Source organism: Varroa destructor, unplaced genomic scaffold (genome assembly GCF_002443255.2).
Source record: "Varroa destructor unplaced genomic scaffold, Vdes_3.0 BEIS01000004.1, whole genome shotgun sequence".
NCBI lineage: Eukaryota > Metazoa > Arthropoda > Arachnida > Mesostigmata > Varroidae > Varroa > Varroa destructor.
In genome coordinates this window covers 37,002,564-37,025,449 of record NW_019211457.1, presented here as the reverse complement: position 1 = coordinate 37,025,449, position 22,886 = coordinate 37,002,564, and the positions used below count along the sequence as shown (strand labels likewise).

The window sequence follows — 22,886 nt, the reverse complement described above, 5'->3', positions numbered from 1 at the left end:
AATGCGCTTCCAATCGCACCTACGACCATATTGACAGATACAAGTATATATAGATATATATATTTATATATACATGTATGTATATATATATACATGAAACGAGTGACGTCGTCACAGACGGGGAATCTTATTTTCCCTATATTATTATACCGGTACCTTGCATAAATTGTTAGGCACTATAGCAGGTTTACTGTGGGCCATTTAAAACTGTATAATGAAACCAAGTTGATCATCGAGCTATGCTGGTAACCCAGTTTCTTCACGCAAACTCTTCACGCGACTGCCTCCTGTACACTACCCTAAGCAAAGACCGTCCAACAATGACCTCGAGTATATATATATGTGCGTAGATATGTAGATAGACTTAAAAAAAGCCCAGCACGGTTGCACTATTTGAGATAGGCCACATTTGCGGAGAGCATTCGGAAGCCAGCGCACGTTCGCCTCTTTAACAGGCTATCGTCAAAGTAAAGCCTTTCCGGGTTGCCAATTCATTACACATAACTACGGTCTCCACAATAGACTATGACCCAACGTTGTAGCGCATGTCAATGGCAACAGCCGACGGTAAGCATCGCAATGATACTATCACAAAGGCGGGATGGTTTCGATGACCACGATAACTTAACCCTAGATGTCCGAAGATAACAAAAGAAGCTACGACGTCGAACGGACAGATCACGCTGGCAACGATTTTCCATGTAATTACATTTGCTGAGAAATTCTTAAACCAGCTATGCGTTGCCAAGCGTAGTCTGTAAGCATAAACTACTGTGGAACCCAAAAAGGAAGCGGTAAAAAATGGTCATGAGCAGCAACATCGAACAATCGTCCCTGACAGGAGAGGTTGATGTAAATTTTCAGAGACTACAAAGTGGTGCTTGCCTTTTTTTTGTCTAGGCCGAAAGTCTGAATTAGAGACGAAGCCGCACAACGGACAAATACGAGACACACAATAGTGTGACGAAGGTGGTCCTAGTATCGAGCAGTAGGGTCCAACACCGTATGTAACATGTGCTTCAGCTACCAGCATAATGACCTTACACTCGTCTAATTCAAATCTCTGAAACGGTTAGTTTCTCTTTTTGTTTTCGATCAGCGAGATGCCTTATAGACTATTTTCGTCTGATTTACTGTATGAAATATTCCGCTTACGGTCAAAGGAATATGTTCTCTATAAATGTATGCATGAATAAACCACTTTGGGCAACTTTGGATTTCTTTTATTTGTTGTCGCTTTACGGCTAAACTGCTTCCGCACTGAAGCAATCACTTATTATACCTAATATCATGCTTTTCTGCCCAAAAGGGGCAATGCGGTCTAATCCTTTTGTTCCGATATAATGCATACTGCACTAATACTGAATAGATGGAATCGAAACAAAGATGTGCGAATAGTCGAACAGACTCGTACCGCGCGCCCTCTAAGCTGCTACACTTTACCCCATCAACCTTCAAAGGTTTGCAGGTAAAACGCAAAGATTTCGTCCCTCAGTAAACCGGCTGAGAGAATAAGGGGCGTCCTCAGGGGAGAATAAAGCCAATTCAGGTTCAGCGTGCGGGCATGCTCGTAAATAGGTGGCTGACTGACTGGCAAGTTCGCGTTTGGATGGAGGAGCGCGGATGAAAGATACAGAGGTGGAATGCAAGCGAAATCGGCAGATTCAGGCTGCTTCTGGAGAGATAGAGAAAGCGAAGAAGGGGGAGACGGGGCAGTTAGGACGAATTGGCGAGGTAAACTTAGGCAGGCATTTTGGGTGTCTGATATCAAATTCTCTTTGAGGACTCACGTTATCCCTGTGTCTGCCAGTCGGCCCTGTTGCAGTTCATGCCGTGTGACGAAGTGTTTCGGTGTGCGCGTTAAACAAAGGCTCCATATGCAGTATGTACGTGTACTGAGCTGGTATACCGCCCCGGACTTTATCGTTCGATATCGGCGTGCACAGTGCGACATGACTGTTCCTACTCCTACCTTGTGATGCTATGCGATGGTAGGATATGCCATGTATCTGCCTACTAGCGGAGTGTACATGTGTGCGCCTCTCTGCTTGTCGCTGGGCCTGTCTGTCTATCTGGATAGGTCTATGGGTGGATGACTATCAGCGTTTCGTGGTAGTGCACTTACGCAAATGTCGTTCCTCGCTGTTCCTCTATCATACAGCGGGACGCCCCATAGAAAGCGAACAGTGCAGAATCGAAGAGCAGGGAAAGGGGCAGGGCTCCTTTTTTGCTCTGTGGAAATATGGAGGCGCGCGAGTGCCCACAAGTTGTTAACCAAAGCGACAATCGGCGCAGTCTACGATATAGAGTACATGAAGAGCTCAGCTTAGGTCAAGGTGCACGACAAGGGTTGCGCAGAAACAAGGCTGGTCGTGCTGACACAACGATGATCTGTGGGCGTACCCAATGCGCATGCAGAAGGCTATATTTGAGCAATATCAAGTACTTTTTACTGTCTTGCGTACGCTAACGGCGGCAATGATGATCAGCGTGCTTTTACGCGGTGCCAATATTATAACTATATCTGTATTCAACAAAAATAAGCAATACGGGAAATTTTTTCGTATCTTGTCTTGATCTAACGACAGTTCTCGTCAATGTCAGCGTCCCGGCGCGCTGTTGCGCCCACATAATGAACCTTAACACCCGTCGCTTTTTGGTTCTCCAGCGGTAGGAGTAGCAGCGGCCGATGAATGGCAACACTGCCGGTGTTGCCATGAATCGAAGCACAGCCGAGAAAGCGGCGCCCAAAATAGAGCCGAACGAACGAGTAGTCAATTCGATGAACAATGCAGCAGCCATAGTGAAAAGCCTAATTTAATTCCGTGAGGTCGTTGATGCGTTGGCTCAACTTGCTACGTAGATAACGTAACGACAATGCAGGATTAAATATGTATTTAAGCGACGTTCGAAATAGCATTGAACAAGCACCAGACCCAATGACAATAACAAGACGATACAATAAGACGTATTCGGTCTTTGCATTTTTTCTTGTTCAGTCGACCGTCCAATCTGCTTTTCAATTAAACATTGGGCAAAACAGATGATTTATTTAACTACCGAGAGACAGACATGTTATGTCGACAGATATTATCATATTCCTATGTTTTCATTGGCGTGTGTGTATACGGCGCTCCGTTTAATGCTATGCAAGGAAGGTAAAATCATTTTGCTTTCTTTGCTCCCCCGGTGTGGCCGTCAGAAGCCAGCGTTAGTTATATCTGTTGATCCCGGCGTTGGCTGCCAGATCCTACGCACTCACATAATATATACTAGCATAAACGGACGGGCAAATAAAACCACAACAGGGTTTCTAACAGCAGCAGGAGAATAATTGACTACCCCCGCCTTCTCCACCCCTGACTTCGCTTGTCGGTTTCCTTCAGGAAAGGGCGCCCGTAGCCTCATGCATGCACGCCAATAAAGCATGGGACAATTGCAGACTATTGATTTAGGCCATCTCATCGATTTGACTGATTGCCTTACGCGCTGGTTCTCAATATTTTGTATCATCCGCGAAAAAAATTCGTTTGTCGGCAGAAATCTGGCGCTGGTCACGATGATTGTCACCAGTACAATAAGATATACAATGTTTTCAATTGCGAATACGTGCCTTTTCCCGTTGATCAACATCCATTGATCAACGACGTGCGGCTGGGTAGACTGTAACAATTGCAACGGAGCACTAGTAAGAGCACGAAAATTCGAAATGGAAAGCATCTCTGAGCGTTGACAACGAGCGACACCACTAATCGAAATAACATAGACAAAGCTGAGTATTCTTTGGCTGTAGTCTGCCCGCGATCTGGCTAACTCAGTGACTGAGTGCACGCAGACAAATAGGTTAAAACGCACGCACGCACGAGCTAATCACAGCTTACGAGGACGATTCTGGGAGGATCCACTGATGATCCTCCCAGAATTCGCTGACTTCAACCATCACACGACCGCCCACGCATAGTCTACCCTGTCCGCTCAGTTGCGAATAGGATGACAACAATAACAGTAGCCCAAAGGATAAACAACAAATGACAATAAGGGGTCTCTTCTTTCATTCCGAGATATTCCGAGTAAATACAAGTAGAGGCATATATGTGTGCACATGGTATATGTTTGAGACCAGCTTGATCAGCTCGGTATTGGTTATCACAAGGGCATTATGCTGTCTGCTTTCTGCAACAGGTACTCAGTATATTTGCTAGCTCGCAAAACACTGCCGTCTTTCGTTCGTTGTTGAGCCGTTGCAGAAACTTTTCTGCCCTGTATAGGGCAGAAACGTTCCCTAGAGTTTGTTGCTATCGTTTTGTCTATTCTATAGAAAATCCGGATCAATTTGAAATTAATTCACAATTGAATTTATTCAAGGAGCAACAGGTTCGGCATTTCACAAAATTTCAAAAAAAAGATACAAGCATCCGTAACAATATGAGATAATGAATCAAAATCGAAATAAAAAATACTGAAGATCGAAGAAAACCTACATTAACAAGAGAAAGATAAGGAAAGGTATGTTTTTTTTTGGGTCATTATGCATTTTCCTCGTCCGTAATTATATAATACCTCACTCCTTGTTCTTTTTTTTCTAATTATATTTTTGGCTATTTGTTAATTCTTCAATAGATTTTTCTGTTTTCTTTTTTTCTAAAATAGATTTTTCCTCAATTTTATACTCTCAAAAATTTTAAGCGAAGTTTCTGTTTTAGGAAACATCGAGACTATTGCATTCAGAAATAAAGTGCGTCTACTTTGAAGTACAAATTTCGCATAAAATCTCTGATATAGTCGATAAGTACGATAACGAGCTTTTTAAAACCGTGTAACACTTGGCCACCAATTATATAACAAAATAATAAACAAAAACGGACAGTATTTTTTGAATGAATTAGCCGTATGTGCATAGGACGGTGAGGTCATGCAATGTGTCAATCTGTACTTTTGCCTTTAGGTATCCGCAGTAAGCAGTCCAATACAGACAATCAGTCACCATCACATGAAACTGGCTGAGATACTATACTAACATACGGCATATGCATGTACGGATCGCAGAACACGACCTATCTGTGCGTTTGATGGGCGCCCCGGCGTGGCCGTATGATTTAGATGGACGGAGGGAAATGAAGGGTGAAGTTGAAGACCCCCTCCCCGGTCCCTTCAAGATCTGAGGTTTGTATTCTCCCCCACCTGTGACAGCCACGCCTCGTCGCTTCGAGCTATACAGACTCGTGTACGCAATAAGTATACACTACCACACTGATATGGTTCCGCCACACTCGACATGGCTATATATATATGTTTGTGTATATTTGTACTCGTAAGGACGTGAAGGACACTTTTGCATGAACACTCTAATGCGAAACCAAGAAGCCGCCACCGTCGTATTCTGCTGCCGCTACCCTGGAGGGATTGCGTGCGACAAAAGTAAGAGAGAAACGACAGTGTTATAGTAGTCGGTCGTGGGGACAAATATGCAACATATGTCATACCCCTATGTAGGGTTGTACTAGCATCACCATCAGCTTCGGCAGTAGCAACTTTGATTACCGCATACAAGAGAAGAGCTAAACTGAATCCGGCGCTGAAGCTCGAAAGCTATACCTTCTTTGTCGTATATACTCGTACATACAGTCACACAGACGAACATCCATTGAGATCTAACCGCGCGGAGCACAACTAGAGCCGATGCGAACGCAGGCAGAGAGCAGCTATTCGCACCCCATTGGCTTGCCACTAAAGAGGGAAGTCTACGGGGACTGTCTAGCCTCCATCCCCTAATATAGTACTTGTTCCACAGAGTCCGCTGTCGTGAGGAGAACGTCCTTCTTTGCGCTCCTTGATATCGTCGTTCGCGGACATTGGCGCCACCTCTGCCGCCATTGCTGGCAACAACAACACGGCTCCTTACTCTTCAGGCTCTCTTTGGCTCTGTCATTCTGTGTACAATCTCATTGGATCAAATGACCCGATTTGAAACACAAGAGTGGTTGCGTTCAAACGACAGTGGCTTTCTTTTCGGAAACCAGCACACATGAGGTCCACGGGGAAGGGGAAGACATAGAAGTACAGTGGCGTCTGGCATAGCTATAAGTTTTGCGCGCTGGAGGTTGGGGTGTCAGTTGTTGGAACGACTCGCGGGCAGTGAGCCGGTGCTAGCGACCGGGTGGTAAGGGCACAATGATTCGATGACATAACCCTCCCATCTCGGCGCCCTGTATTTCCGCCATCCATTCCTCCATGCGCATAGTGTCGCAATAGGTTAGGGCTACTATAGCGGTGCACCGGTACAATCACTAGTGCTCCTGCTATCGCAAGTGATACTGTTGCCTTAGCTCCCTCGTTCACCCGCCTCCGCCCCCCGTCGTCGTTCCCCTCAGTGTTCTTCTGCGGCGACGGGTGGTCGCGCTCTTCACTGCGCGCCTGTGTGATGCTCCCTGACTAGTGGTAGCGGTACCGGTAGGTCGTTCTCAGCGGATATCATACACGTAGATAAGGTGCCTTTGAGGATGGAAACAGGGCTGCACGGCAGAATTGGGCAAAGAAACAGAGCGAATAATTCGGAGAGAGGCCGAGGCTGCGAGAAATCGGTAAGGAGAGGGCGAAAATAAAAGTGGAAAGAGAATGCCGGAGTTATAAAAATGTTTGCTAGCAAGGAGCTTACTCTCTTACGGTCGGACTCCGCTCCTGCGAGATAGGACTCCTCCTCATCATCGTCGTCGTATATCAACTACAAAGGGAAAGAGAGCCTACGAGTGAATCGCAAAGATGATGTCTATGTAGGCGACTGCCCAAACTGACTGCGACTACTATGACCACTCACTTTGCTGCGAGCAAGCATTAGCCTGGAATCTTTGATGGCCCTAGTCAATCCCTGCTTCACCCTCTGTTGAGTCTTCATATTGGGATGATATTGCCACTTGTTAGGCGACGACACATTTATGGGACGCTAGTTTCGAATGAGGCGAGTGGCAGCTGAGTAAAAAGCCTATATGCCTCTATTCTAACATTCGTAATGTCCTGCAGAACGGCTAACATATAACAGTAGAGGGGTTACTATGTCAAATGCTGCCAACAATGCATACGGCAAAATTTGTGCGAACTTAGAAAATTACGTACATGTACTTATATGCATTAATTTATTAGACAATTCGTTTTTATGTATCGATACCGAAGGAAATACCTAATCCTCTCTGGAATGCCACGGTTTTAGTCTGCTACACATTCCGGCTGACCCTGGTAACGGTTCGGCTTAAGACATTTATCGGTGGACGCGGGAGCAAGCTTCGCAAGAGCCATGAGGTCTGGCGGCGACGCCCCAGGTCATTGACGAAATCATCACACTGATATGATTCTTCAGCATCTTCTAAGGATTTTTGAACTCAAACGGTAACCCAACGGGCTGCAGCGGAAAAGGCTTCTTTTGGGCAAGTGGAGTTCTCATCACCCTTTAAGACCAACTCGACAATAATTACTCGCGTAAAGTGATGCTTCTTGTGGTAGCCGCTTGAATAAACAAACCTTGAAGTTTTTCCACGGTGTACACAACGGATTCGAGCCAAGGTTGGACAGGGTCTGGAAGAGATCGACGAGCAAGGCTCAGCAGGTGCTCGTATGATAACTACTGGACGCTTCAGATCCAGCTTGCCCAGCTTTCGAGTAATTGACAAATGCTAACTTCTGCAAAAACGAGACCTCTTCTTCTACATTTTCTGCTATCTGTTACATCATAGGTCGTAGTCTTGCAGCTTGTCAATTACATTTGGCGCTGTTTCTGCTGCACCTACGAACTATAATACATAGTCTTTGCTAGTCACGCCGTCAACAGGCGATAGAGTAGAACCGCTACAGGCCCCACATTCGCAGCCGTCTGCCAAAGTCCTTTAGTGTCTAATGAGTACTTTTTAGCATAGCAAAGCCACGGCCATTGTCGTGACGTCGGCAATGGTTCCCTAAAATAGTCTGCTGTGTTACTTATATCATGGCCCAATCGCCTTAGCCTTGCGCATATGCATATGCGTATCTGTATGCTGTTTGCCGTCTTAAACCCTTGCGTCAGTCTCCCTCTTCAGTCAGTCACAATGTGTGTCACTTTTGTGTTCCTTTAGAAGCTCGTCTGCTTTTCATTCTCGATTTTCTTAGTTTTCTCATTCGTTTCTGTCGTCTCTAGCTTCTCTCACCATTTTTATCAGGTGAGTCAGTCGAAGTGATTTTTAATGAATCATGCTGCCCATTGTTCCGCCAGAGGGAGGACGGGACGGACGGCCGAACATGCGAGCAGCAGCAGCAGCAGCAGTATCACCATTACCGCCATAACACCAGCAGCCACCCTGACAATTGATGGCATCATCATCGTATTTGGTAGACGACAACTATGATTGCAGCTTTGTCGTTACCACGGAGAGAACCTCGAAACGAGGCTTCCGTCCGCGTCTTACCAGCCAAGTGATCAGCTTCGTGGCAGGAGCAGCGATAGTATTTGCACCACCGGTTGCCCAGCACCGCACATAACGTACTTCTCAATGCGGCTCCTATCTTTATCACATGGTATGGCCAAACAACGCGGCAGTAGCAGGACACCAATGGACATCTCGTAGGGATGTATTCGGAACAAAATAGATCATCTGCACGTAACAGATCATTGATTTAGGACAGAAAAACACGCGCTTTTACGACAGATTCGAACATAAGGCAAAACGAAGTTAAAAAGGTGACAGAACTACGCATATACGTTGGATGAACTGCTCGTTACATTGCATTGGGAACGGCTCACTAGGACGGATGCACCATGCACATGTAGGTTGACAAGTGTCGCGGCGCCCCCTTTCTGTCACATTTGCCGGAGATCCGAATTATTTCGAATATAATATCTATCGAACTAGAAAAATTACTGTTTATCAACATTTTTAAAAAAGAGTGCAACATATTATCGCTATAACACGTAAGTTTAGGGGAAGGAACGCAACACCTCATCAAACAAATTCTTAAAGCTGTGTTAGTAACATTACAGAAGACTTGCTATAAAACTAGTCCATCTGAAACCAAGTTAAACAAGAAAATTAACTTATTATAAATATTGATACTGTGTACGTTACTTTCGATCGAATCTAAAAAATTTAGAAACACACCTTACCTATTTATTAATTTCGGTCAGCATGTTCTAAATTGCTTTTCTCTTGTGTGGCAAACTGCAGACTACAGATGCATTTATGCCGTCTCGCGCAGTTGGCCTAAGTGTAAGAAGTTGACCGCGTCTAGCAAACAGGATTTCTTCGTTTATGGTATATCGAACACGGCAAGTGCATCTCATCTCCCTAGGGAGCACAACCTCAGGCCTAAAACCTCAAGTATACAAAATAAGTGCCTGCAATCGGCCATCACAAGTTACCACTGGCGTTAGTTCGAGTTCCCCCCAAGAAAGAAACACCGTTGCGGTTTTCTAACCCTCTCGTTCTCTCTGTCTGTATTCTTCGGCCTAACTGGCCACAGCCTAACTCTTTCGTTCCCCCAACCCACTCCTAGTTACCCTCTTCTTGTGTACAAACGAGGGGGTCCTTACTTAGATAGAGCTAAGGAGTGCCACCTCTACCTGTACAAGCAGTACGACTGCTACTATCCAATTCGATGTACTATATCAGCTAACCATCTCTTCTCTGTTGTCCAACTGGACGTCCCGCTGATACTATATCCAGGCGAATTCGAAACATCACCACGATCTTTTCGAAGTTATATAAAGTTAAACCTGGGAGCGTTTTTGTTCAGCTTCATTTTTTTGCACTGAAGCACAGTGTAGAGCAGTGTACAGCAGGTCCTAAAACGTAATAAGATTTGATCAGGTAGTCGCCCCCGTGATAATTTAGCGGGTAACGCATTTGCCTGCTAATATCAGAGGCACGTAATGGGCTACGCTTAACGTCGATGTCGGCCGTACAACTCGAAACATAGAAGGGCTAAATCATGTACTTTAGATAGTTCACATTGATAAAGCAGTTTGCGACTTTGACCCCATGAAGACAAACAAGGCACACTTAGTCAATTTCTTTTATGCATTACCCTTCCTTCTATTTCCCCTGTGGCCGTTTTCTCTCGTCTCGAGAAAAGATAAAAAAAGAAAACGACTTTTCACACCTCATAAGGCTTTTCACTCATCGCTAAAATAAAGCGGGAATACTACGGTAGTGATGCATAATACATACGGCACCAGCGATGAGACCGATGGAATAGGCCGACCGAAGGGTGTCGTAAGGAGGGAGTCCTAGACCTAGTGGGGAGCGTAAACGAACAAAAAGCCATCGGACGGCCATCATACGTTGCTAAGACCAGTCAGCTGGTTTTTTTTGTCTGCGTAAAAACAGCCTTTATCGTTTGGCCGTGTTCTCGCATTATTGCTAATACTATTACTGTTATTTTTCCGTTGTTGGCATTGTTGTCTATCGCAGAAGCGATCGACACCTTCGTCGTGTCTATGTTACTTAGTCCGTTTGTTCTTCTCACTAAAAACAAAAGACCGGTGTGAGTTCATTGTCATTCGTTGTTACCATCTTTCGTTGGTTCATCTTTCCGCCTTCCTCGATTCCTTTTTCTTTCCCACTTAGCTTCATTAGAGCTGCTCTTCCTTGTTCATTCGGCTTTTTCTGTTCTGTTGTACGCTTTATAAACTGATCTTTTCTATCCATCGCCTGCGCGCGTCTATCGTTCGGGTTCAGCGGCGGCCACCGTAAAAGCAACCACCGTGATCATTATCATTGTTGCTGTTATTATCATCATGATTATTATTAGATTAGACTGTACTTCGCCATCGGCGTGTACAAAAAGTCAGCGTGAGATATTATTAACAACAACAATAAAATAATTTGCTGTAATCTTGTGCGGCTCTTAGCAACAACAACGGCAGCAACACCAGTCTAAGCTCAATTGCTTCAAACCGATAGAAGCAACAACAATAACAACAACTTTAACAAGAGATTCGATCCGTGCAGCTCGTACACAGCCAAAAGGCCCACAAGCAATCTGCAACGTCGGCTCCGGCGGGTAACTAATCGGATGCAATTGACCCCTCTACTTCACCTCGTTGATGCTCTCTCATCACTCTGAGGAAAATTCACGGTTCCCCGCCGACGCGCTGCCGCCGACACGTACTTTACGTCGATTATAACGACTCGCCAGCTATCATCATAATAATAACGCATGGCTAACTACCTCGATACGGCGGAACGGTCCAGCAGAGTATGACATTGGTCATGCGGCGGTGGTCTGCGTGCGGCTGTGTCGAAGGCCTCACTTACTCATCTCCGGACCTTTTCTCCATGTTTTATCGTTTGCCTTTTTCTCCCTTCCGCACTAACCGCGCTCTCCGAAGTAACTTGGCGAAATTCGGCAAGACACTATTTAGCTATAGGCTATTTCAACTGACAGTTTCCAGATCAGGTTCCTGTTTAAGCTGTGCCTCAGATCTAGTGGACGTGGATAGCACTAACTTCGCCGGCGCAGACATTGTACTAATAAATATTAGCCTTCAGCTGCGGCATTTGTAGTAACGACGCGGAAAAAACTGAACATGAGGGGTTCGACACGAAGGGTTAATCACATTCACTGGAATGTATCGGTAGATAACTAGTCGGCCACTGCTTGTCCTTCGTCCATCGTTTAAAATCCTTTTATCAAAAGTCTTTAAGCAAGCCATCCGCAGTGTTGATGAAGCCAAGAAGACAAAAATTTAGAATGCCATTAAAGAACAAAATCGTAGATAAGTATGGCAGACGTCGTTGAGAAAATTAACATGCACGTGCGTGTACATACACGTACGGCCAGCCAAACAGCTTGGTTTATTCGCTAAGTTTGCTAGCCGCTTTTACAGTTACAAGTTCTCGTTCCAAAATTCGAAACCAACCAATTGATAAGTGTACAAAAAAAAAAGTACTGCCATTCTTTTTCACAGTCGTTCACACGCAAGTCATCTAGCATCTCAAGATCATTCCGTGCGCCCAGCGGTAAACGTGCCTTTGCAATACATATATATATATATATATACGTATATATGTGTATAATGTATATGAACCTCCAGACTCAGCGGTAGAGCTAGCTGAGTGTTGACATATGAAACTAGAAGTGAGGCAAGGTGGTTTGTGGCGTCCACTGCTTCTAGATCTACACATGGAAACAGGCAGTAATCGCACCCGGACAGAACTACGCTGTCTGCCTCTCGACCCGTTTCCTCTTTCGGGTGGCCCTATAGTACTTGATTTCAATTCGATAAGATTGTACACCTTGAACTCGAACTACCCAGGCAAGCACTAACGATCAGGCCAATATACATCGCTCCATTTACACCCACGCGGACAGACGGGTCCACACGCTGCTGGTCGTAGCTAGAAAAAGGAATCAAGGTGGTGTTGCATAACAAAGCGTCAGCAAATAATGAACTAATATCACTAACAGACCCAGTCACCATTGACGACACGAAAATAGGGCCGTCGCCGTCGCCGCCGTCGCCGTCGCCGCCGCCGCCGCCGCCGCCACAGACAGCTAGCTAAAGAGGCGAAACAAACGAATGGCTTAAGAGAAAGAGGGAATGCTATGATCGTGCTAAGCGACCGCCGTCGTGAAACTTGGGATTGCTTTGTTCAACCACAGTTTACTTGGCTTGTCTGTTGGGTTCTTATTGAACGATTTTTCTCGAGGGAGAAACGCATGGGACGGGGGCTCGAGAGAGAGAGAGAGAGAGAGAGAGAGAGAGAGAGAGAGAGAGAGAGAAACAGTGGCTAGATGTGCGAGAGAACGGAGACGGCTCCGAACTAGAGCGCGCATGGACACAGCACTTCGAGACCGCATCGAACAACACATGTACAAGTAAATGCAGGATTGTTTACGGGACAATTCGGCTCTCTCGTGATCAATTCGTTCGCTAGAAGACACTGACTCGTACGTGCTAGCAGTAGCAGATGCTGGGTAGTAACTGGCAACTGGAAGTAGCAGCCGTTAGTTACAGAAGTAACAAGTCGTCTCACCTTTTTGGTCAAAGAACTCGACTGCTCGCTGACTAAACATATCCGTGTGCGTGTGTATATATATGCGTACTAGTAGTGGATGGTCGGGTGTGGAATAAAAGAGCGCGGGGGAATCTTCTTATAGGGCGCACGGAACAAATGGGGCAACATGGAGCTAGGTATACGTCGCCTTTACATCTGATAAGAGGAGCTTTCAATTATATTTGAGCGGTAGAGACGAGGAAATTCCATGGGACTAATAGATCGATTATACAGGTTCAGAGACAACGCAACGGGTGACGTGCATCCCTTGCTAAACTTAGAGACACGTGATCGAATCGGCGCGTAGGCAAGCTCCTTTTGACGCTGGAAATCAGCCGTCCGAAGTAACGCCTAACGAACCAAGCGACTGATGAATTATCTAGCCGGCAAAGAGTTGAATAATACTCATACAGAAACTTGTTCGTCTGAGTATCCCGCCCGGGTATTTCGGCAGCAGACAAAGACAAAGAGTTAGTAAAATCGCTTGTCGGACTACGTCCAGCAAATATCCATGTGGGTGAAATAAAACGTTCGACACAGAGAGCGGAACAGTTGTTTCCTTCGTTGTTTACGTGGCATTTTATGCAATCGTCTCCTAAATAACATCGAGTACTGATGAAACAATAGCGTTTATATTACGGAATCGTTACACGATGTAGTGAACAGATGCTATCACAGCACAATAGGGCCCGTTCGTTTCCAGGACTAACCTAGGCACATTTGAATTATCGATTGTCAAAAAAATGGAAAGACACCCGAACGGAACAATACGTCGCGGGACGATACCGCCTACCCAAGCCAACCTTCTGCGGTTACCCACCTAGTGCTAGAAAAATAGTTTTTCGGCATTTTTGAAACAAAACACATCTCCATAAGAAGATAAACAGTATCAGTTTATAATATATGCATGCAGGTCCGTCCGTCCGTCCAATATCGCATAACAGACGCGAATAGCCGTAGGTTACAAGTCGTTACGAAACGTTTTTCCTCGGTAAACGTTTAGGGTTCAAGCATTGTCTTAGACAAATTCGCATTTCTGTGTGAAAATGATACAACTTAGTGTTAACGGACGATATCCAGATTTCCCTGCCCATAGCTTAATCGCTTGCTCTCGTATCGGTGTCTGAGCTATGACATGATTGTACTCTAGAAGAACTAAACAATGAACAAATACAGCGTTTGTTATAGAAAACAGCTGAATCATCTGCCGAGGACGGGACGAAACAGGTTAAGTTATAAATGGCAGTAGCCTTCGGCCTGAATGATCGCTTGTCTCCTCTTTTCAAATAGTAAAGGATACACAATACATTTAATGGCGCCGACTACTTAGCCTTAACAAAACTAGTATTGCCTAGCTATATTTGTTATACATACAAGACGGGTATTCGCCATATGCCAAAGTTCAATGGGCGGTTCATATAAGTGCCGAATGACGCAAAAATATATATATATACGACTCAATCTGTGCCATCGAGACATCGATGTAAGTTAGTGACCATTCGGAATCTGGGCAATGCAACGACGACCGCTCAGCCGCCAATGGAAAATTTAAAAAACGGTACCTAAAATATATTTGCCATCGATGTCCCAAAGACTGCTGAGTCGTTATGAATCCACGGCATAGTAGAAACAGGGTGGGATTAAACACCCTAACGTTTCGAAGGGTTCATTCCGCTGCTACGGCTGGCTACACAATTTCGTTTAGCCTACTTAGATGGTTTCATAATCATCAATGTGATTTGCATTTTTTTTATCATTCGTTTTTGTAATCTATTTATTTCAAAAAAACGTACGGAAAATTAGAGCAGCTTGCAATAAGCTCAACGTGGGCGCAGTTTGGATTGCGTCGTTGTAAAGCCGAAGGCTTTGGGAGTAGGTCAAAGGGTTGATGGCGACTTCGACGAACACTTTATAATCTGCTAATTATATCCATTGACAGATATATTCGTTACTAGATGCGACCGAACGCAGGCCGTTCAGGCGCAAAGTTCATTGCTAAACGCGTTGGCACTTTCCTGTAGTTGATCCATAGAGCATAGAACAATTTTCGCATAAAACTGAGCTATGTAGTGTCTTTCAGGGTATTCCTAAGAAGCCCCAAAGCTTCATATGTCTCGCAGCTTATTTTTGAGCACAATCATAGGAACAAAGAATGCGTATGGTTGTTTCGCCTTTCCCTCATATTCACGTCCGCCCCGCCACTCCCCTTCGCCGGTGGGTAGTATCGTCACCCTAGTCACTTTCCTACAAATCTGATTCGGATCTGTTCATAGGATGCTGCTCAATCGGGTTCCGATCGCTTCGAATCGATCTTAACCGAAATCGCATCGATCGAAATTTCTCTGCTTCAAGCATCTAGCAGAAATTAACAGGATCAGGAACCGTAGTAACAATCCAGTAGGCCATATCATGAGGCAAAATCACAGGTAAACCGAAAAACAAGTGGATTATACAGTGGTCGACATTTGGCGACGACGAATTTATGACGCCGGTCCGCCGACGCAGGTATGAGCCAGCTGTCGCCACCTCGATATGGTTAGTTCGCATCCTTGTCAATGCGTATACATCTACCTCTATGGCTGTTTTGTCTATAGACAGATGTCGATAAGTCGACTCAACGACAGCTTCACTGCCAATATTTGGCCGCTATTTGTCCTACTTCTTACGGTATGACACCGATGCTGGAAATAATAATCGTGCAGAAAACAGTAGTTAATAGCGTCTGTCTTCGAGCTATTACAATGCTGGCACAGTAGTCCCTCGTTGAATGTGAGGGCACAGGTTTATTCAGGCTCAATCGAAGCTGAAGTCGAGGAAAAACAGCCACCGATACGAAACCAGCCGTCATCGCGAAACAGTTATGATAAAGCAGCGATAGTAAAGCGCAAAGAGATGACACACGGTATATAATATTACGTAATATAAGCATCGTCGGACTATATTTATAAAGACAACGACAGCAGAAATATTATGTAGTGAGAAGTATAATGCTTGATTACGCACTTGTATCGGGACCATCAGTGTAAGTAATACGTACATGGGTTTATCAACGTCCTACCGCAGTTGTATCTATTATATTTCGGCGTTAGCTTGTTTGCTACGAGAGGCGTAACAGGCAGCACAGGAGACCAATGTGACGTTACTTTAAATCGTTTCCATCCGCTCATCCAAGGGAGCAAAGAAGTAGCTGTTATATCGTTACATCGATAATTTTGATTGATCCCCAGTCGTAATTGTCTACTAAATCACCGCTGATTGAACGGGCTATTCATACCGGATGCCCATGTAAAGAATTCAGCCAGCTGTATGTAGCGTTTCGAAGAAACAAAAAACAAAAATAGAACACAAAATCCTTTTTGTTGCTGTCGACAGCAGTATGGAGAGAATGCCCTTAACATCGAAGCCTATTTTTCGGACGCCGTCTTGTTAATTCAGAAAGATTGGCGCATGCTCGGTTACAGCACTCGATGAAGCTACTAAAAAAATCGAATCTTTGTACGAAGTAAAGAAGAACTCCCTTGTGAGAGATATCTAAATGTAGCGCATTGGTAAGCGTAGCTGCTATGTGCTCGTTGGACAAAGAGCAGGACTCTAATGTCCTTTGCTAACCGCCCTCGCATCTCACCCGAGCACCGGATGGTAATTACGGCATAATCGCTGCTTCTAGATAAATGCCATTTAATAGCAGCATCAATAGTGTAAGGTCACTCGACCTTTTAGCCTGACAAGCACACAAACTGTGAGAAAGATTTCACCATTTCTTGATCAAATCTAAGCAAGCTCATTGCCGTAGTAATAACTTAACAGGTTTACAATCGTTAGGGGAGCGCCAAAACCCTACACATTTACTAAGAGATAAAAACACTGAGCCGACCAACCGCGCGAGCGTATTTCGACAGCGTCAGCAAGCACAATTAAAAAAATCCCGGGTTACGAATTTCAAATAAATTGCGGCTCACGACGACAGCGGACGGTGACTACTGGGCCACATGATCAAATCACCCGCGGCTAGGGACAAACCGTCGTCAGTCGAACGATGGCCGTTCAGTAAAACGACACTCTGAGAGCGAAAAAGTATTACTTCAGTCAGCTCCCTAATGACAATCTACTTGTATCTATCATGCCAGAGTCTACTACTGCTTCACCGCTATGGAGCGGGGGCGTGAGATTCACTAATAGCAAGCAATATCAAAGGGGCATAGAGAGAGAGAGAGAGAGAGCGCGCTTCGAATTACCTGAAGAAAGCAGCGTGTTGTGTCTACACGAAATGTTTTTTCTCGTTTCGAACGTTGAGATGTATGTATGTATGTATGTATTTGCGGAACCTGAACAGGACGATGTGCACTAATAAACAATAAGACGTTCGTATAGTAGATACTCACGCTTACACTGCCATAGACTGTTTTAGAGGCACCACTATGCACGACCAATGTGAACAGGTAGAACTACAACAAGCGTTCACGCTCATACAATATTTCACACGTCTCACTTACTCTTAATCTCACCTAGGTCTCAGTAATAAGTGTCTAGCTAGTTGCAGTGATTATTAGGGTGTATAGTAGTGGGCAGTACGTTGCCTCTTCTAGCAGGAGATTTCGTCCTTTGCACAAATCATCCGCGAAAGTGAAACGTCGTGTATAACGATTCGTTAATGAACACTACGAGTGTTTCACACCGTAACCGCACTATGCTAACAGAGCAGAGTAGCTGCCGTTACGCCGTAGAATACAGCGAAGGCCCCCCTGAACGTTTCAGTTCCGTCGATACCTTCAACGTCTTTCTCTTATGTTTTTCAACCTGGCCAGTCACGACAAATATTCTATGCTGATATTGTAATCGACACTGCACACCCACTCTTCTTACATTACGCACAAATCGACAAACCTCACTAATGACGCATCACTCGCACAAGTTTCTCTGCGTGTCACCACTACCACTGCCAGCCCGTGTTCTTGCTGTTACCGTTAATGCTGGCAGCGATCTATAATGCCTTAATCTGATTGTTGCGCTCGCTGGTGATCGTTTGCTTCCTTCAGCGTACGCTGCTGGCGAATGTAGGCAGCTAGGCGATCTTCCTTCTTCTTCACCTTCCGTCGACGTTCGAAGCAACAGCAGAAGTGACGGAGAGAGAGGCAAACAGACAGACAGATGCCCGGCGCGCAGATCATAGGTAGCCAGCCACGGTGCGCTATATATATATATATATATATATATATATATATATATGACTACGTTATTTTTGTGTGTTAAGCACGCATCCACTAACGCGGCAGCTACCGCGATGATGCGGACGACAAACACGGTTGTCTCGGAACACGTCTGCGAAGCTTGAGCAGAGAGCCCGTTAGTCAAAGAGGTTTGCTTGCAAAAACCGCCGGTGTTTTGTTGGTTACGTTTGACGAGGTAACAAAGAACAGCGATCGTAGCTTCCCGATTAGTAGATTTAAGAAAGCGCAATTGTCGGCGGCGAGCCGGCAGCTCTGTCAAAAACTCTTCTGTCGGCGACGACGTCACACAGCGACGGCGATAGTCCGGTCAGCGCGGGTCTGCTCTTCTAGCTCAGTCGAGTCGCGCATCGGGCCGCTCCGTTCGACGACCGCCAGGGGTCGCTGCTGCAGCGATAGGAAAGGAGGCACCGCCCACCCAACAAAGGGGGGCGGGGCTTCGGCGTATGCATTGTTCAGGAAAAACGTCGCTTGCCTGCTGCTGTTCGCCCGGACGTCGGCCGTCCGACCAACGGTGTCGGCTCTGTAGTGCAGAGATGAGTGGCCGTTGACGGGTTAGTGTGTGTATGTATGTGCGCATCTGTCTGTCTATCTACGTGCGTGTGTGTGTGTGTGTGTGTGTGTGTGTACACGCGTGCGTGCGTGCCTGCGTGGATGGTGCTGTGCCCCCCTCCCCCCCCTGCTCTCTATCTGTGACGATTTGCGCGTGTGTGTGTCCCAGCGAACCGAGAAGCAAACGAGGGAAAGGGTGATGACGGCCAAATATTGGTGTCGGGCTGGTGAGAGAGCAGTAGTATAGGGTAGGAAAACTGCGGCAAACTCATAGTGCAACATACGAAACCATAGTGCTGCTGCTGGCAGGGCAGTTAGCAGAAAGCCACATTGGATTTGGCTAGCGGCTGCACGGCGGGCAGGTAGTCAGGTCTTATGGCAGCTGCCTCGTTGAGATATGCTGCTGCTGTGCTGTGCAGCACTCCCTCCGTCGGAGCGGATGCAGTGGAAAGGGAGGGCTCCTAGGAAAGGGAAGAGGTTTGAATTTGGTTGAGTGGGGTACTGTCGGCGGCTGATAGCCAGGATGCCCAGCAGCGCTGCCGCCGCGCGCAAGCATGCGGGGGCGAAGGAGGGGCTACGCCGGGAGCAACCGACCAACATCGAGGGAAACATAGAAACTATAGGGCCACTAATACTATGGCTGGCCATCATTAACGCAGCGTTTCCTTTTGGTCTTCAACCAAGGGCTGCTGCTACTCCTAATGGAAGAGGCAGGGGCACACAGGGGTGGCAATGGCAACGAGAGCGGCAGCGGCACCACCACTGGTAGGGCATCGACGGTCGTGGCGCGGGGCACTACAACTACAATCACCATTGTCATACTGGATAGAATAGACTCGAGGAGGCGGAGCAAAACTTGGTGAAAGCTCTTGCCACAACGGAACCGACAAACGAACGACGACGATGGAGACAAGGGACAACCCCCCAGATAGCTACATGACACGAAGTGAGCAAGACCAAAAAATAAAGCCGAATGGGAATCAAGAACACCGTTAGTGATCCTTTTGCGAGCGCTGATTTTTTATAGAAGCAAAAAGGACCGCTGACGAAACAAGGACTTGGGCGGGACAAATGACATGGAGAAGCCCAGAAAAAGCCGCCGACCGGACATCAAAGCCTCAAGGAGGTCATTAAGGAAGAGACACAGTGTCATGTGTGAAAAGAGCTATGAAATAGAACACACAACATTGGGATGGCCGACAGGTGTTTTCGAGCTTAGTTCGATACTCGAGACATACGTAAAATAGTCAATGACCTACTGTCAAAGTTGCAGGAATTCTAGCAGTTGCTTGGATGAGCTTCGCTTGAGGCTCAAATCGGAGATGCTTAAACTGGGTCGGTGAAACGATCAACCTACCATGTTACCAAATGATTTTAGGGAGGTTGGAGCGAAGTAGACTGCTAAGCTCATTATTATTATAATTATAATACGACATGTTGATAATAAAAGAAGTTTCATCCAGACTTGCCATTGTTTTTACACGCTACTAACGTATGCAAAGAAGAACGAGCCTAGAACCACATGAATTAAATATGGAATTTAAAAATAGGAAATTAGATCATACAGCGTACGTATATTTTATGTATATGTAATCGTTCCTGATGTTAAGTTTTTCGATTTGTCGTTAATTTACCAAAAAGTTAATAGTAAGCAACCTTAATTACTTTGCAGCAGCGTCACCTATCGGGAGATTGCACAGCATCGAGCGAAAACATTAATAAGATTTGCCGTTGTAAATGAAGGAAAGGGTTCGTAGCCATTCTTGATACAACAAGAGCGCAGGAATAATTTTCTATGAAGCTCAAACACCGAAACGCATTTCATACAGACGCTGTCTATCGAACATGTCCAATCGTTCTATTTCGTGACATATGCCGTACGACGTTTTTGGCTGATATAACCAACAGCTTTATTCTAACAAATAATTAAGGCCGAATGGCCTAATCGAGCTTTGCATCTAAAAGGCGCATGTTAAAAATAGAATTTTTTTAAAAAACAGTTTCTATTTACAGGTAGAAAGATATTAGTAGGTATAGGTACATATACGAAGCGTAAAACCGCTTAGATAAATGAAAACGTTAGCTATGCTAGCAGTATGTAGATGCGTACGATCACTGAAAGCAACGTTTGCATCGTCTGTATTTGACTACCGTATAAATCAATGTGGCGAACAGTTCGAAGTTCCAAATTATTGCCAAATTCATCAATAGTAATGGCGGCAATTTTTTTAGAGAATTCGCAAGTTCGATTGGAGCAGAAGTCTTATTCAGTAAATACTCTAGACTGCGTTCATTATATTTTATTATCTAGACTGTGTGCATATGGACTCTAGTTAATTTTGCAACGTTAAAAGATTCAGTTAAAAACTTGAAAGTAGCAAAGGCTAACCCGACACACTACTTTCTTGCGATAGCTGTAAATCCGTTTGTATCCATGGTAACTTACTTGAATCTTTAACTCGGTCGTGTTTTTTTTTTTTTTTATCGGAAACTAAACAAATCGTCTTGGGACGCACTACGGCAGTTATACGAAATATTTGACATAGGCTGAACCCTTCAACGTTCCCCCCCAGTTTATACGCTTGATATTATATGCATTTATAAAGAAGCTAGTTATTTTTTTTAAATTATTGCCTCGCTTTCGATTGGAAGCAATAATACGCGAGACAAACAGGACTAATAATACAAGCTTAAGCTTTGAGCGTAACTCACATGACACTAGCGCGTACATACATGGCAAGATGGCGCTATCAACGAGCCCACACATTCGCTCATGCCTTTTCTTTTCTTCTCTCTACCAAGGTACAAACAAAAACGTGGCTGAGATCCATTACCTTATTGCTGTTCTCGAACTCTAGTAATTAATGGAAAGATAATCAATCGATAACCTCAATCCAAAAGGATACACAGATCAACTGAGGTCCTGCCAGTGTCATCACAATCGTTGCCATCATCATAGAATAATTGCTGTTTTCTAATTTGCGTGCAACAACCATTCATATATAAACATGATCTTCTCTCTCTGAATCTTCATGATATTTTTGTCAGTGTGGCACCACGGGACTCAATTGACGCTGGTCTAATTGCAAATAATCAGACGGAACAACAATATATCATACACGCTACAAGATTCTGTTTATTTAGCGCTGTACAATAGGCCATACACTCTCCGCTCGTTTAAGTGAAGATTTTCAGCTTCGAAGTAAAAGTGGCAGCAGGAGCATCTTTCATGAGGATGATACAGAAATGGTTCGTTTCAAACACGCAGTACAGAACGTAGCGCCACCTGGAGGGGGTCTAGAAAGATTTCCTATGTCTCAGAGCCAAGGGTTTCGCGCAACCACCGGGGGCGCCAGAGGTCATGCCCCCGGGAGTTCAGGCAATATCACTGAAATAGTATCGTAGCGCTCAGCCATACAGTGGCGAAACCAGCATTATTTTTTTGCTGATTCTGTCTACAAATGACAAGCTTCATTCTAATAACGACTAAAACGACGATAAGAGTATCACCCAAGACCGAAATATACCAGACAAGAATATACTAACTATCAGATAGGGATCTTGCTCGCGGAAACGTTTATCCATGGTAGGGAGAGGATGGGAGAAAAGCCAGGGGGGCGTGTATATATAGATTTATATAAGTGGAGGTTGCATGGCTATGAGGTCGAATGTGCACACGGCTTTGCACAGAGAGACTTGAGGGTCGGACGTTCTAAGTCGTTTCAGGCCGCATTAACTGAGTACGGGTTTTAGTCATGAAGTACCTTGTAAGTTCGGCAGCAACAGTTTAATTAATTTAATTCTAGTACCCATATACACTGTTGCTCTGAATCCGTCAGAGGTACAACACCTCACACGTAAATACTCCATCAGTAAAGAAAATACAAATGTTCTAGCATATTGTTTCTTGCTATAGTATTATAGAGATGACGATGACAAGCGGGTGTTCTGCGTCAAGGATGCAAGAAGATAAAGGAACAGAAACGATCGTAGGCGTAGAAGATCGATGAATGAAATTGATTAGTTGGTAACCCAGTTACTTAGTTCACTTCCGGTGTCGGAGTCCGTTTTACTCGCGATTCGGGCGAGG

The 22,886-nt window shown here is 45.1% G+C and overlaps 1 protein-coding gene across 5 annotated transcripts in view; it reads right to left on the bottom strand.

Moving 5' to 3' along the window:
• LOC111249806 (uncharacterized) overlaps positions 1–18,588 on the bottom strand; it is a 106,461-nt gene extending 87,873 nt beyond the window's left edge. For 2 of the 5 annotated variants that reach the window (XM_086988493.1, XM_022804146.2), the window contains exon 1: positions 17,402–18,588. The gene's annotated coding sequence lies outside the window, so the exon portion shown is untranslated. Of the gene's footprint in view, positions 1–1,790; positions 17,332–17,401 lie in introns of those variants that run through there. The other 3 variants (XM_086988494.1, XM_086988495.1, XM_086988496.1) reach the window with 2 other exon arrangements.
• Between the last annotated feature and the right edge of the window lie 4,298 nt (positions 18,589–22,886).